The sequence below is a fragment of the Siphateles boraxobius genome, unplaced genomic scaffold (genome assembly GCF_051911475.1).
Source record: "Siphateles boraxobius isolate OS27281-9 unplaced genomic scaffold, OSU_SipBor_1 5, whole genome shotgun sequence".
NCBI classification, from domain to species: domain Eukaryota; kingdom Metazoa; phylum Chordata; class Actinopteri; order Cypriniformes; family Leuciscidae; genus Siphateles; species Siphateles boraxobius.
In genome coordinates this window covers 20,366,786-20,384,037 of record NW_027509141.1, presented here as the reverse complement: position 1 = coordinate 20,384,037, position 17,252 = coordinate 20,366,786, and the positions used below count along the sequence as shown (strand labels likewise).

General features: G+C 35.5%; 1 protein-coding gene across 5 annotated transcripts in view; it reads left to right on the top strand.

The window, feature by feature from the left end:
• Window positions 1–1,084: 1,084 nt before the first annotated feature.
• Window positions 1,085–17,252, top strand: part of fgd5a (FYVE, RhoGEF and PH domain containing 5a) — a 98,101-nt gene continuing 81,933 nt past the window's right edge. For all 5 annotated transcript variants that reach the window (XM_077203173.1, XM_077203170.1, XM_077203169.1 and 2 more), the window contains exons 1-2: window positions 1,085–1,140; window positions 4,076–4,112. The gene's annotated coding sequence lies outside the window, so the exon portion shown is untranslated. The remainder of the gene's footprint in view (window positions 1,141–4,075; window positions 4,113–17,252) is intronic.

The window sequence follows — 17,252 nt, the reverse complement described above, 5'->3', positions numbered from 1 at the left end:
AAGGTTTCACTCAAAGGCCAAGCGTGTGTAAGGCTGGGGAAGGATTAGCCTTCCCCTGGCCACGGGTCAAAAATGAACGAGGGCTTGGGGAAAAAGGCACCTACACAAAACTAAAAAGTGAAAAAGAAATTTAAATAAACCGCGAGAGTTCTTGAGTTTTGTGCAGTGCACGACCTGAACTCTGAATTCTGCACCCTCTTGGATACTCTCATAAACTGATCATGTACTGAATTGGTAAGCATATTTGGATATTGTGCTCTTGAGGGCTTTTTTTTTTTGCTTTTTTTTTTTTGCAGCGTTGATCACAAACCACCTGCGTTAATCACAAACATACCTGATGATTTCTTGAACGCAATGGCCAATCAGATTTAAATTAGAATCCCATCGTCACTAACTAAAACGCTGGCGGTTTTTTTTTTCAATGAGTGCCGAGATCTGCACAGTGCACTGCACACTCAAATCCTCTCGTTATAATTTAAAGGGACTGTAGCCTACAATAAATATCTTATTTAGCTTACATAAAGTCTACACTTTTTTTCTTACAAATTAAAGGGATGGTTCACCCAAAAATGAAAATTCTGTCAGTAGGCCTATTTACTCACCCTCATGTTGTTCCAACCCTGTAAGACCTTCGTTCATCTTCGGAACACGAATTAAGATATTTTTGATGAAATCTGAGAGCTGGATCACTCCTCCATAACTTTACTCCTCCATAGGCTTCTTGAGGGATTGAACTTGCAGGCCCCGAAAAGTTATTACAGACATCGTTAAAATAGTCCAAGTGAGTACAGTGGGTCAATCTTAAGTTTATCAAACGACGAGAATACTTTTTGTGCACAAAAACAAACAAAAATAACGACTTTATTTCAACTATTCATTTCCTTCTTGGTTGGCCTCTAGTCAGTTAACTTAGTGTAATAGCGTAGAGCTACGTCACACGTAGGCTCACTATTGGCCGACGCTGGTCATGTGTGTGATGCGTGTGACGTACAACAACCGAAGCTTACGCTTTTACACTAGTGAACTGACTCGAGGCCCACAGAGAGGGAAATGAATAGTTGAAATAAAGTCGTTAAAGTCAACCTCGCTCCAGACCAAGACGATATCATTCCGCTAACGCTTCAGCTGTGTCTGCATCAGGTCAGTTACTAGTTGGCATGTCAGTTCTTCCCTATGCGGAGTATCAAATTAATTAGAGTAGCCTATAAACCCTTTAGTTTAAATTGCTCATGTGAATAGCTATTTTATAGCCTACAGTAGGCTAGTTATGTTGTGTTTGTTTTCTGTTTGTTCTGAGATTAGACATGACTTTTTTTCCTCACAGGAATTCCTAACTTGTAATATTCTAAACAACATTCGGACGCAATAAATACTACATTAAGACAATTCTAAGATGGCAATCTACGCTTTTGTCGTGTATTTTTTTTCCGATTAAAATCATTATTTATTTATTTTTTATTTATTTTTATTGAATTTTAATAATAACAGAACAGTTTACATACAAGAGTACATATAACCACTTGTCAGGGGTAAGAAAGTAAATAAAAAATAAAATAATAAATAGGCTACTGAGACTTTTTACAAAAAAAGCTTGTACTTGTCAAACAGCTGTTTAGTTTTCATAGCTTTCAGGTTTTTACTTTTGGAAATAGTTTCTAAATATATCTTAACATCAATTTTAAAATGTTCAAAATTTGGTATTTTTTCATTCCATTTGACCTTATGAATATAGTAACGGGAAATGATAACAATTAAATCAAAAATAAACAAAATGTTTTTTTCACCCTCAAATGAGAAACATTTTAACATTACATCAATTTCTTCAAAGTTTCTTTACAAAATAACTTTACTTTGCAAGTAATTACTAAGTTCTTTCCAAAACATTTGGGTCTGGGGACATTCCCAAAATAAATGCTTAATAGTTTCAGGGGTGGTTTTACAAAAATCACAAATATCTTCAATGTTCACTTTAAAACGTTGTTCCACAAGTGATTTAACTGGGTAAATTCGATGGAAATTTTTATATGAAACCTCTTTTACTTTGTTTGTAATGCAATACTTGTGAGGTGTCATCCAAATATGGATATCCACTCAATATGTTTCTTAAATAAAGAATTCCAGTGAATAGTAACGGCAAGTATACATTTAGATTCCAGAACTGTGAAATCCTTACCCTGCAATTTAATACAAGAAGTAAATTCTTCTACTGTTGTTTGTAGAGAACAATTATTATGACCTTCCAATAATCTCAAGATTTCCTTGGGAATTGCATGTAAAACCAAAAAATATTGGACAGGATCAACTGAAAAGTTATATATATGAACAAACTCATTATAATTGTATAAGACACCATCATTTTTTATCAACTGTTTAACCCAAATAATTCCCTTTACGAACCAATTTAAAAAAAAAATTGATTTGTTTCTAATCCTTATACATCTGTTGTTCCAAATGGTACATTTATGAGGGAAAATATTATGACTATACATTAGAGTCCATGAAAGTAAAGCTTGTTTGTGGAAACTTGCAAGTTTAACGGGTATTTTGTTAACATCATAATCACATTTTAGTATAAATTCTATACCACCTACTTTTTGAAAGATATAATTAGGTACCGTATACTTTGTTTATTCTTTAAATAATTTTGAAGCCATTTTATTTTAAATATCATATTAGAAGTCTTAAAATCCGAAACATTCAATCCTCCATTAACTTTTGATCTACAAATATTTTCTTTTTTAATATAATGTGATTTGTTCTTCCAAATAAATTTAAAGAGTTTAGTGTTTATACTTTTAATTAGTGAGGGGGGTACCTCTAACACCTGAGCATTATAAACCAACCTGGATAAACCTTCAGCTTTAACCAATAACACACGACCAGTTACAGAGATTTCTCTCGTCAGCCAAGAATTCAGTTTCTTTTCAAATGATTGAATTATAGGAGTAAAATTTAGCTCATTCCTAACTTCCTGAGTTTTTGATATCTTAATACCTAAATATTTGACAACTTATTTTACGGGAATATTGCATATTGTGGTAAAGTCACATGCACCTAGAGCCATAAGTTCACATTTATTAATATTCAGGGAAAGACCAGATACAGATGAAAATAACTGCAAACACTTTATTGCTTTTTCAACTTCAGTATAATCTCTTAAGAAAAGAGTAGTGTCATCCGCTAATTGTGTGCATTTAATTTCTGTATCTTCTATTTTGATACCACGAAAATTGTCCTTCTTAATGTGAATGGCCAGAAGTGTAACCAACAAAAAAAGCAATGGACTAATCGGACAGCCCTGTCGAATTCCCCTTTTAATTTCGAATCTATAAGTTCCATATGCCAATTTTACAGAACTATTAATCTTATTATATAGGGTTCTAATTACTTTTTGAAATTTGTTCCCAAAACCGAAAAATGTAAGAGTTTTAAAAATAAAGTCATGTTCAATTTTATCAAATGCTTTGTAAAAATCGACAAACAAAATAAAACTATTTTCATTAATAATTTCGTTATAATCTATAAGATCTAATACAAGTCTAATATTAATACAAATATGTCTACCTTTTATAAAACCTGACTGCCCCTCATCAATAATAAGTTCTAATCCTAACTTTAGCCTTTCAGCAAATATGGAAGCAATAATTTTACTATCATTATTTATTAATGTAATAGGTCGCCAATTATCTAGTGACGATAGGTCTTTATCAGGCTTTGGAATTAATGATATTAGACCTTGTGTCATGGAGGATGGCAAAGCTTCCTGATCAATAGACTCTTTAAAGACCATTAACAGAAATTCAGTTAGATCATTTTGAAATGTTTTAAAACCTTTGTCGTGTATCCTAAAGTCTGTTAATCATCATTAGAGCGCCACCCTCAGGCGTTATAACGCCTGAATAAATAAAGGACATTAGAATTCGGCCAATAGTGGGTCTGATGTGTCCAGCGACTACGAAATAGAGCAGAATGTTTATCAAAACTAACGCTAAGACCCAGAATCTGCCCTTCCTAAATATTGTAATAATAATGTGCTACCCATATTCTTCAAAATATCTTATTTTCTGGTCAACAGAAGAAAGAACTTCATACAGGTTTGGAAGAACTTGAGGGTGAGTAAATTATGACAGAATTTTTTGGGTGAATTATCCCTTTATGCTGCAATATTTTGACATGGTAGAATGTCCAAAACCTTGCATATTCTCTGCCACACAATTCTCCAGTCAGTAGCCTATCTATGTTTCCTCACAAAACGAGTACTTTACGCCGTAGTATAATAATAGGCGAACTGAGTCGCAACAATTTCCTTCTCTTTGTAAGATTGTCACGACTCACTAGTACTAGCTGAATGCTTTTTCAGTCATCTTAACCGTGTGCTTCTGTATAGGCCTACATTATTTGTGTCACATACTGGCAATGCTGTTGTGTCATTAAGAGCTGTCTTCATTGAAAATGATCAGCAGCACCATGGGATTAAAAACAATAAAACGAGACAATAGCCTAACGTTACAGAAATAGATTTGCAAAATACAATGTCAAAACAGAAGTATAAATTATTTTAAAATTATTTCTTCAAATTATGTATCGTATTGTAGCCTAGAAAGGTCAGATAGGGACATTACGCCGCCACGCCAGAAAGACGGAAAGAGAGCAGTAATCGAATTCAGATAGAATATACATCTGTTCATCCCTACTAGGACATTTTTTCCATGGCATTGCAGTAGCTCGTCAGTGGGTGGTGCTAAATGCTCACAGAGGAAACTGTGAAAGAATGAAATTGCTCCATCCCAGAAACAAAATTTAATCCATCACCCAACAAACTTTCTTAATTTGCAGGTGTAATGTCCAGATGGTGTATGTTTCCATCATTTTTACTCAGTTTGATTCAGAGATAGGATACTTTACTGGATTAATTATCACTTTGAAAAAGATGAATCTATAATCTCTGATTAAATTTAAAGAATCAGAATGCACAAAATTCTGTAATTATCTAGCAATGTTTGTGTTTTTGCAAATGGCATCTTATGTATTTTGATATGTAACTGTATATCCATGTAACAGGATTTTTTTGTCCTGGTAGCAGCACAATGGCTTGTGATATCTATCAATCCTGCCCTTTTTAAGATCTTTCAGAATTATACCCTCAATGTCATTTTAGTGTGGTTCAAGTGTCTTATCATTTATCACAGGCAGACTGTGTAAAGAGCAGCAAAAAGCACACAGAATCCAGAATAAAATATAAACCTCTCCATCATTCTGTTGAGCTGAGTTTTTATAGTTTGTCTCACATAGATACCTGCACACACACTCAGTGTGACCTTTATCTGTGCCTGCGATGTGAATTGTGCCATGACATAGACAGTGGCATCCTTTACTTTGTATTTATACTATTCAGCATCTCAAAGTTATGTGGACATTACCCCATCCTTGGGGGACACATCAGAACGGCATTAGTGATGTAAACACTGGCAGAATGTTCCCGACATTATACATTTTTGAAAATGGCACAGAGTGTTTGTGTTAATGTGATGGTTTTTGTTATGGTTTATCTTACTGTTTTACCCCCATGTTCGGCCCTAAACAGTTAGTTACCCTTAATGATGTTTCTGGCTTTGTACTTGCTCCTACATCTGTGTTGAGAATAAAGGTCAATGATGTTCGAATGCCCACCTTCACCTCCAAAAACATAAAACCCCAGCTTTAACCAGTCTAAACTAGTTTTCAGCTCTTTTAGGTACAATAAGCGATTTCTGAGAAACACTGTTGATATTTGAAATCAACCCAAACAAACACACCCCTCACTTCATTGCTCCGCCCCCAAAATGAACAAACATGCAAATAATAGTGGATGCCCTTTATCGTAGCTGATGCAAAGCAAAATAATCCTTCGTGAAAAATATAGCTAAGATTACGAACAAACATGGAAGAATAAAAAATTAACATGCAGTACTCAAGAGTATATACAAGCAATATTGTTGTCACCAGCAGCTCCAGACAAGCAATAACACTCCAAACTATCTTGTATATAGCTAACATTACAAGTCACGTATGGAACAGTAACAACGCAACATAGGCATCTGTTTTCAGGCCTTCCTGCTTAGGTCTCTCCAGCACTGGGAAACTTTTCTAATATTAACGCAGGGCCTAAAACTCTTGCCTGGTCATAATTTTTCAAGTTATATTCCTCTGACCTATTCTTTTTGTAATATCTCAGCCATCTCTCTTTCTACAGTTTTTTTTTCAAATCTCCCTCTCACTCTCTCTCTCTCTCCTCTCCCATAACGAGTGGACACGCCCCCTACTGCTGATTGGCTACAAGTGTGTTGTGGTGCTCGATTTGATCCACTTTCAACAGCATTTCTCAGAAATTGTTTACTGCACCTTTAACTGATCTCCCAGGTCAAAACTAGCCCTTTCAGCAGGGTCACACTTTATAGTAGGTGTCTTTAACTACTATGTATGTACATCATAAATAAAAGTGGTTAGTTTTAATGTACTTATTGTTGGGTTGCAAAACAGTTTTGCTACTATTGAGGTGGTAGTATGGTTAGGTTTAAGGGTGGGTTAAGGTGTAGTGAAGAGTTACTGTCACGAATTCTCTGTGTCTGGGGCTCATTTTCTCACATGTACCATTCTGAACTAGGGAATTGAATATGTATGAATTTACCTTGATTATTTTATTGAATGCACAAATGTTTTGATTCGCTACTGTTTGTGTTTTGACGGTTAAATTGATGTTTCGTGCCCTCCAAGCCACCATAGAATAGGCACACTGCAGTATCTGCAATACAAATAATAATAATAATAGAAAGTTTGAAATGATCTGACACCTTTATTACCCATGGACACCGCAGGCATGCTGTTTAGGCCAGAGAGATGGGAAAGAGAGAGAGAGAGAGGAAGAAGGGTAGAGCACTGGATGATTGATTATTCTCTCATACCTTTGTGGTTTGATTAAAGCGTCCATGATTTATCTGCACCACTCACAACATCATTACACCATGTACAGTATCTCTGTGTGTGAGTGTGTGTAATCTAAAGGTATATTGAATCGCATGCTAAAAATATCACAAAGGCCTACCAAGAGTGTTTGCATTAATGGCTGTCCTCTCGATAAATATTCTCCTACTGACACCTCGTTTTAAAATGGGAAACATCCCCTGTTGCGCGCACTACACATATTAGGTTATTTAATACTTGATGGATGTGTTTACTTTGAGCAGATGTTGCCTAGAGTGTAATCATTTAGCACCCATCAGTTGCTTATCTGGTCCAATTGCATAGGCCTTTACTTCAGCTCAGTTTCATCATTTCAGGGAAGACAGATGTAGTCTGCATGGGACCATGGGCATCAATGCAGTCCCAATGGTTCAATGTTGTTTTGAATAACACTGTTACAAACTGAGGGTCAATGGAAAATTGAAATGAAAATTAGATCCATGGAAAAAAGAATAAAACAGATTTTATTATTATTGTTATTTAGGGCTTGATATTAAATATTTTATTAGCTCATTAAAGTCAAAGCTTCCTGGAAGAAAAACAGTTCCTATAAAGCAGCGTTGAGCCTAGACGAATGAACAAGTTCAAACAAGACAGACATTTAAAGGATAAACATCACCATCAATTGCAACCGTGTATAATAAGTAGTGTCCAGTCCTGGTCCTGGAGGGCCACTGTCCTGCAAAATCTAGCTCCAACCCCAATTAAACACACCTGAACCAGGTAATCAAGGCCTATGCTTCCAGTCAGGTCAGTGTTTCAAAATACACAGAACTTTATTATATTAAATATTAATAAAAAATGATTCAAACCTTCACAAAATCCACATGCCCAACCCACATTTAGACATTTACATTTAGTCATTTAGCAGACGCTTTTATCCAAAGCAACTTACATCTGAGGACTAAAGCAAGCGAGTCATCGTGAAGCGGGAAGAATGACGCAAGAAGTGCTCAAAATACAAAGTTCAGGCATTGCTCAGAGTAGCAAAAGCCAGACAAGGGAAGATTTAAAAGGGATGTTAAGTAATCACGGAAGAGATGAGTTTTCAGTTGTCTTTTGAACCCAAAATCCACACATTTAACACCCTATACAAAATTCACGCCCCATTCAAATTTATTTATCTCTACAAAATCCCCACGGCGTACCAAAAAAGGCGCAATCGCCTGTTTGCTAAGGGTCGGGTCGGGATTCTTCGAAGGCTTGTTTACTCGCGTACTTTGAAAACTGGGTTTGCAACTAAACTCTGCTGGGCTGTGGCTTTTGCAACCCTGGGTTAAAAAGACAGTTCGCTTCATACATTCAACTATGCAGCATTAACAACAACTCCCCGTAATCCGCACCTTGATAGCACTGATATTACCCTTGGCTTTCTCGCTCATGTGATTGCAAGCCTCTGCTTTTCTGCAACAGACTGAAGCTGCTTCATGTAATATACAGTAATTTTCTGTTGTTGTGATTGGTTGAGTAAGTCTTCAGCCCTTTAATAAACGTTCCAACACACAGCCCGCTTCAAATTGCTTTTAATTGATGCACAAATAAAAAAAGAACAATGCTATGTGGTGGGCAAGACAGATGTTTGGGTGGGCTCAGCCTACCTCTGCCCATGCTCAGAACCGGCCCTGGTTCTTGGCATGAAAAACTTCTGAACTTGATTTTAAAATTCCTTTTAAAAGCTCACATAATACATACTAGGTAATTGCAAAGGTAAAAAATAAATGAAGACATACAGTATGTAGTCATTTTTAGGGCTGTTCAATTTAAGCCAAATCACCCAAAGAGGCCTAATAGATAAAAGATGTGTAAAAGTTTATGCTAAAGGTCTGTAATTGGCATGCGGGCAAGGTTGAGATTTTTTGTGTACTTCCCGATTGGAGGGGTGGGTTGTGGATGCTGGTTTGCACTTTGTGCTTCCTGTCTCTGATGGGCCAGGCCCTTCGGCACTTCCTGCTTGGAGGGGTGGAGGGTGTACTGTGACCTTGCCTCATGTTTTCCCTGCTGGGTTGTCCCATCGAGCCTCTCTAAGATGGGGACATGGCAGAACTCTGGCTGGTGGGGGAAAGCAATAAGTAATGGAGGAACACGAGACATGGTAACACATTATTTGATAGTCCCTTTTGAACATTCTGTTGACTATAAGTAACTTTGCAACTACATGCCAACTAACTCTCATTAAAGTATTAGTAGACAGTCTGCTTAATTTGCTAACACTTTATTTTGATGGTCCCAAACAGACACTCTTTAAGTAACTTTGCAACTAGGCTACATGTCAGCTTATTCTAACCCTAACCAGTCTACCAATACTCTACTAACACCCTAATGAGAGTTAGTAGACATGTAGGGACAACGTTACTTATACTCAACAGAATGTGTTAAAGGGACCATCAAAATAAAGTGAAACCAAGACTTTTTATTCAGTTAAATAGAAAATGAACATACATTTTCAATTTCTTGCATGTATGTTGGTTTATAGTTAAAATGAGATTTAAAAGTATAATCACTTATTAGATAAACAAGCTAAATTACTCGACATACATCATGTGTGATATCATGAGTTTTGATATGGCATAATTATATTTATTTATTGTTTGTTTGTTTGTTTGTATGGAGGCCTGTTTCCATCTCAGAGAGAAAAGGTAGTATAGACTGCATGATTTGTGGGGAAAAAATCTAATTGCGGGGGTTTTTTTTCCAGAAACAAATTGCGGTAAAAAAGCTTTAGGTTTGCTGTGCTTGTTTGTATGGCTGCACAATTTGTCCAAAAATGCAATAAATAATAAATATAAATAATAATAAATATATTTTAATTGTTATATTGTTTATTGTTTCTATATTAAACAAAATAATAAATATTAGGTCTATTGTAATATTTCACTGTAAAATATTAATACAAGTATTATTGAAAAATAATATAATAACAAATACAGTTTTAATATTTATGGCTTAATAAGTCTTAATTCATTTTCAAACATTAAACCATGAAGCTTTTATTTTGGCGGAAAACAGCAGGGAGCCCTTAAAGCTTTCATATCACAATTTTGGTTTTATGCATCCCTTAAAGGTATTAACTTTGTTTATTGCAACTGCGACTTTGTTTCTCATAAGTTACAGTGCTAAGCATAAGTTAACACACCCATGCTAAAGTTGACTAAAAAGAGGAATAAAAAAATCATCTTTTGGACATTGATTTTAATGCCTTAATTTAAAAAAAGGAAAAATCCAACCTTTAATGACACCAATTTTCTTTGTGAATGAATAATGTATCATAAATAAATAAATGTTCTTCCTTAAAATACAGGGTGCATAAGTCAGGACACCCCTATGTTAAATTCCCATAGAGTCAGGCAGATTTATATTTTTAAAGGCCAGTTATTTCATGGATCCAGGATCCATGCATCCTGATAAAGTTTCCTTGGCCTTTGGAATTAAAATAGCCCCACATCATCACGTACCCTTCACCATACCTGGAGATTGGCATGGTTTTATTTCAGTTAGACTAATAGCTGGTTTGATTTGCATTGAGAGATGATCTTATGGAAAGTACCCCATGCCAATCTCTAGGTGGTGAAGGGTATGTGATGATGTGGGGATATTTTAATTTCCCCCTTCGCTATTTCAGCTCTCATTTATTCCTGCCTTTACTTCCTGTTTCCTGTCTCCCTCTGTCAACTTCCTCTCCCGCCTCACCTATGCAAGCCAGAAGATGTTCAGGATGATCCGTTGAGGAATTAGAGAAGAAAAAATGAAGTAACATGCCTTCTGAGTATTTTCAGTTTTGCTGAATTAGATTTAATAGCCCAAAGTATTTCTTTTTGGCTTCAAACCTGAATTATGTTTTTTTCTTAAAGTGTCTAAATCAAAGTGTTTTAAATGAACCAAATGGCCGCATACATGAGCACATTGATCACATCACGCTCAAGCATTTTGACAAATCTGCCAGGAGTTGTGCTCTAACACACAGAGATCACAAAGGAATGCAGTGGACTTCCACTGTTGTGAAGGATCCCACCCACAGGTTCATTCCTCCGGGAGTCTTTAAGCCAAAATGTAATTCTCTCCTCTTCTTTCCCAGTGCGCGATGCACATGCTAGGGTGTGGAGCTCAGGGAAGTAGGGTATATCCTTCCTCCCAGTTGAGGACATTTTGAAGGGGGGGGTTGTTGGGTTCGGAACCACGGATAGAAATGGCGATATTTAGCTCTTTCTATTTCACATCCCTATATATTTTATAGACGCAAGCATTATGGTTCTGTTAAAAGGTTTAAAAGATGCACTTTAGTGTACCATGCACTGGCAAACCTCATATCATAAGTTAATATTATAAAACTAATGTATTGTACTAAACTAAATCACAGCTTATTATGCAAATGTGTCATAAACTTGCCTTAATGAGGCTTAATGACGTGTCTGTGGATGATTGTTGCTTAGATTTCCTTACATTAAATTATAACAGCATAAGAATGAAAAGAGGTGTTTCCCATTTTATTTTCATCAGCAGTGACTCTATTTAATATTTAATGTGTTCTCGCTTAATGTTAATAGAGAAGTAACGGATTATAAAAATATGTTCTAGTCAGCTATGAGCATTTCTCATGACATTAACATAAAGTTGTTAGTATCATTGTCCCATATTAAACACTTCAAGTATTATTTTGCTTAATCACAATTAAACATTAACGGGAACAGAGAACAACATGATCAGTGAAGGGAACGGGGAATAACTAGCTAAAAGAAGCGGCATGCGAACATACATTTTTTAGTTCAGCTATTTTCAAAGTAGTTTATCTTTTCCAGTAACAAGCAACTTTTTCCAACAAAACACACTCACCAAATGGTCCTATCTCTCATATGCTGTAAAGTCATTCTGGTGAATAATATTTTCTCTATGGAATGGGAGAAAGTCTGATTCATTCAGTTTATTGATTCGTTGGGAAGATTTAGGTAAACGAATAGATAAAAAAAAATGATTCATCGATTCTTATTATTATACCACCATGTTTTTGTTAATGTAAATTAGGGTGTTTTTGCAGAATTTTCGAAAGTATTGTTTATTAATAATATTTATTATAAATATTTTTTTTAATATTCATTTACTTGTTCAAGTTTGATTTTGTCATCCTAATGTATTTACATCATTAATTAAAACCCTAAACTTTTGTTTTTTGTAAATTATAAATTAAATGGACACTTACTCAACATTCAAAAGTTTGGGGTCTAAGATTGGGGAAATAAATTAATACTTTTATTCAGCAAGAATGCATTAAATTGATTAGAGCTGACGGTAAAGATTTTTACATACAAAAGATTTCTCTTTCAAACGAATGCTGTTCTTTTGAACTTTCTATTCATCAAAGAATATGGATAATTTAAATAATAATTTTTTGAAAATAATAAGAAATGTTTCTTGAGTATCAAATCAGCATATTATAATGATTTCTGAAAGATCATGTGACACTGCAGACGGGAGTAATGATGCCATCACTAAATTAGGCTACATTTTACAATGTATTAATAAAAAACTATTTTTTTAAATTGTAATACAATTTCACAATATTATTTTTTTAATCAATATTCGAATGGAAGTATTCATTCATTCATTCATTCATTTATGAAAATGTATTACACCTTAAGAAGCTTTGAGTGTAGTTACCTGGTTTCTATTTGTAGCTAGTAATGTTGCTTACTACTTTTTTAAAACAGGCTGACTGCAGTTTAACCTCTTCAAATTATAATAGATACTTGTGTTGGAGTTGTTGTTCATAACCATGCTGGTCTTCTCAAAGAGATGAATATGCATCATTCTTTAAGAATGCTCTCTACTGAGACGAGGACAAGCCCATGCGTTTGCTTTGCAGTGGTCAGATGACACACGTTTACACATGTGGAAAACCTATTCTAACTAAGGAGAGATCATCAGCCTGGCCCTTAGAGAACTCAAAGCAAACTAGTGCCAGCGTGCAGGATTTCCTCAGTGGCTCATGACATATTCATTATAGCACAATTGTGAGGACCTTTGATTAAAATCAATCCTGTCCACGGCACACACTTCATTTGGACCATTTACCCAAGCATAGGTGTTTCTCAACACCAATCAATGAAGTGATGGATGGTAGCTGGTGTACTTAGGGAAAATAAGCAGCTGGGTTAATGCACACGCACACATAGACATGCGCGCGAGAGAGAGTTCCCATCACTGAATGATGTCGCCGTGTGTCACTGTCATGCTGCATTGCCCAGACTGATTGCCAACTCTGACGTGCCTATGCTTGTAGCAATAACAGCCCTAAATGCCCAGGAAATTAAATGCTCCACAGAGGTAATAAGGAGAGTAAATCCAAGGGCTCGTCGCTACTGGGTGGGTGGGTTGAGGAGGATGATATTTCATATTACCCCATGCAGGCAAAAGAGAAGGCATTTATGCAGACGTGTATTATTGAGTCAGTTTTTTATGTGTGTGTGTGCATTATTAAACACTCAGTGGTGTCGGCTATTGTTCTAAATCTGTGTCTGCGTAATGTGCATTTTAAATGCAAACATGGAATTGACTAATAGGTGTTTTCAGAAGTGGTTGTGGTTTTATGAATCAACATGAATAAAAAGTACACTATTTACCGTCTTAATGCATGTTCCTGGTCTTATTGTGGATGACTTATGGGTTAATGTTTAAAAAAAAAAAAACGTTGACATTTTTCACTCACTTTTCACAATTCATTCACTTCTTGATAGATGAAATCAAGTCCTGCTTTATTATTCGTTTTTTGTTTCTTGGGGGGGGGATACATTATCTCAGTTTAAAGGGGCATTCGGCAACCCTAGCTATTTCTTCGCTAATTTTCACTTTTGTTGTCGCATGTTTTCTCAGCGAGCTCCCCCTACAGCTGTCAGGCCTATAGGGACGTCCCACGTGACGTCACGCCATTTGGAGCAGCCATTTTGACGGAATAGAAAATGCTATACCGCCGGTGATAATACAGCTCGTCGCAAAATATTTATATCATGCCCGAGTGATGCTTTGCAGTTGGATGCGATCAGAAACGTGATCATACAAAATGAATATCTTTATACCGTATCCCAAAATAAACAAAACGGAGAAACAAGTGGTTGGCGACAATAAACAGGCAAAACGCTGATGGCGGTGTTACTGTTTGGCTTCCAACTCAACACAGTCCAACTCAACACAGCTTTGCAGTTTTCATTTTGGATCAGGTAAGTTATCCCCTCGGAGGCTAATGAATGATTTCTCGGGGTTCCGGATCAAATGTTATAAATCCACAAATATATATATGAATGGGTGAATAGATAGACAGATAGATACTTATTTTTTTTTTTTTTTTTTTTTAAACAAACATCTCTTTAGGTTGATTGTTAGTAACGGCTGGCATAATGAAAACACATACAGGCCCTGGAAAAAACTGTGAAACATGGTTAATGTTCCCAGTGTTTTGATGCATTTGACAGAAATGCTTTGGAGAGCATCAAGTGTCTTATCGCAGAACAGTTTCCTGCCATGAAATGATGCAGCCAAAAAGGAGCCTTCACACTCCATTTGCAGGCATCATAACAGGACACCACAGTTATCTTTCGTCTGTCTCTCCTATCTGTTCGGTGTCATGACTGATGACGTTCAACACCGATGGAGACAAAAGGCCTTTGGCTTTCTCTGTGAACACCACGACCCACTAAATCATCACAGCCGTGGATGTGGAGGATCATTTGAGTCGGGGTTAGTGTGGGTATTGAGTGCAGAGTTGTGAATACTACAGTGGCTGCCATCCATTTTATGATCACTGAATGAAACTATAAAAACAGCAATGGTCAGTGTAAGAAGCTATTGTAAAAGAATGCTGTAAAGTAGGGTTGATCTCTGTAATATTTAGAAGTATTACACATTGGATTGCAATCATAGATCACTGTCAGAGACGACAGTTAGTGTAAATCCATAACGGCTTGCTAGATTGTACCCTTGTACCCCTACAAGATTATGTCTCTGTTTTTTTTAGTTTTTTTTTTTTAGCAAATGACCAGGGAAAGGAGGTGCTAAACCTTGTTCAGCCACTTCTGGAGGTCGAACTAAATATATATATATATATAATATAAATGTATATATAATAATATATATTCTATACAGTTTAAGACTATGATTTCTGGGATTTTCTTTTTTGTAACTTTCCACCAATAAATATTAAATAAACATCAAAACGAAATGCATAGAATTGTCAAATTAAAAATAAAATGCTTTTAATAATTAAGACAAGTAATTAATAAAATATATAAAAACTAAAATAACAATTTAAAATGTTATTCCATGCAGCCGTGTGCTTTGTCTTGTTAATATTGATACAAGAGGTCGAGCAGTGATGTTTTGATCCTCTATTGGTCAAAATGCTATAATCTTTGATGAAAAATGCTAAACATTTTTGCACATGCTTTCCACTGTTCGTCGAAGGTTACTGTATGACTGCATAAAGCTTGATTTTTAATACTTTGCATATTACAATAAACTTCTAAATGTCTGTTCAGTAGTTTATATGTAACAGACGACACAATGTAGATATTTTAGTGCTTCTAATTAAGTGATTAAAAGCAGTTGCAAATATTGTACTGATCTTTGCACCAATTAGGCTACTGCAACACATAGGCCTGGTTTCACAGACAGTGCTTTGATTAAGCCAGGATTAGTCCTTAGTTTAATTAGGACATTTAAATAGCTTTTATAAACATGCCCTAGAAGAAATACATTACTGATATGCATCTTGAGACAAAACAATGATATTTCAGTGCAAGTTGCTTTCAGTTAAAATACCTCAAACGTGCATTTTAGTCTGGGACTAGCCTAAGCTTTGTCTGTTAAACTTGGCATTAATCTTTTACAGTTAAATTATAATATCTGTTAATGTTTTCCTCGACATCTTGCAGTTTCGGGGCACGTGAGTTCCTGAACACAATGCATTATGGGATATAGCTTACCTTGAGATAGTGAGGGTTTAGTATGCTTTAAGGCCCCTGCATAACCTAAAGACTTTTATTATCTGGTTTTGCTTTATTAGATTTAACTAACCTCTGTTGGAAGAAGCATCTCCACAAGCAGAAATTGGCATCTTGCTTTTTAATAAAGAAACAGCAATTTCTCTGTTATGGTTATGTTTGATGTGAAATTAACAGATTCTGGTTTTGCACTAAAAGTGATACTAAATGTCAGACAAATTTACCCTTTATTAAACTGCTGGAGCCACAAGCAGATTTCCATTTCAAATGCAGATGAATAAATGATAAAACAGTTAGAAATGCCACGATTTATTTTTATCAACAGAAGAAAATTGGCCATCTAGTTATGAGCAGATGCACATATAAACATTCAAAATCCAGCGTTTTTGAGAAAACGTGTATAAAAAATTCATATTATATGGTTTTTGATGTACAGTGGCTTCAAGGGTAATGCAATATTCAAAAACATCTTAAAGATGCTTTGTCCTACAGTGGATAAAATCATAAGCTGGATGGTCAGATATGGTAATTAATCACTTTAATCGTTAAATCATGATCCCCACCAGCCACCCACAGCATTTAGAAAATGTTGAATTTTGAGCACACATGTGGTGATGGCTTAAAACACAGTCATGACATTTTAATCTTTTATTTTTTCATGTCGAGGTGAAATACAGGTCAGTGTTGAATCAGAGCAAATCTGTCTGTGCAAATCCCCATTTTGTCTAATCTGTCTTTCGAAAAACACAAATATTTTACATTTCCTCAAATGTGTGCCACTGGAGGGAATATCTAAAATATTATTTCAGTCATGCAACCATAATCCTGCAATATATAGTTCTCCTCTGTGCTTTTCAACAATGTACAAACAACTTCCATAGATCTGCTAAACGTACAACTTTAATGGTACATTCGTGTAAATCAGTGTCTTTGTAGTAGTACACGTTCACTGTCATGCACTTTCATTACTGACTGACTTCTTGCTTGTAATAAAAGTTTGAGGGTCTACTTGTCATGTCTGTGGCAGTCTTAGTGGGGAAATGTATTTAAACATGATGCTATTAGCCTAATGTCACATAAACCTTTTAAGCAAGGTCTTCCAATCCAGTTTATGGTTGTCAAGTCAAGTCACCTTTATTTATAGCACTTTATAAAATACAGATTTTCAAAGCTGCTTTACAGGGATAAACAGATAAATAACGATTCAACAATGCAAAAAGAATTACATTCTGCTGTAAAGCAGCTCTAAAAAGACAATCAGTTCAGTGT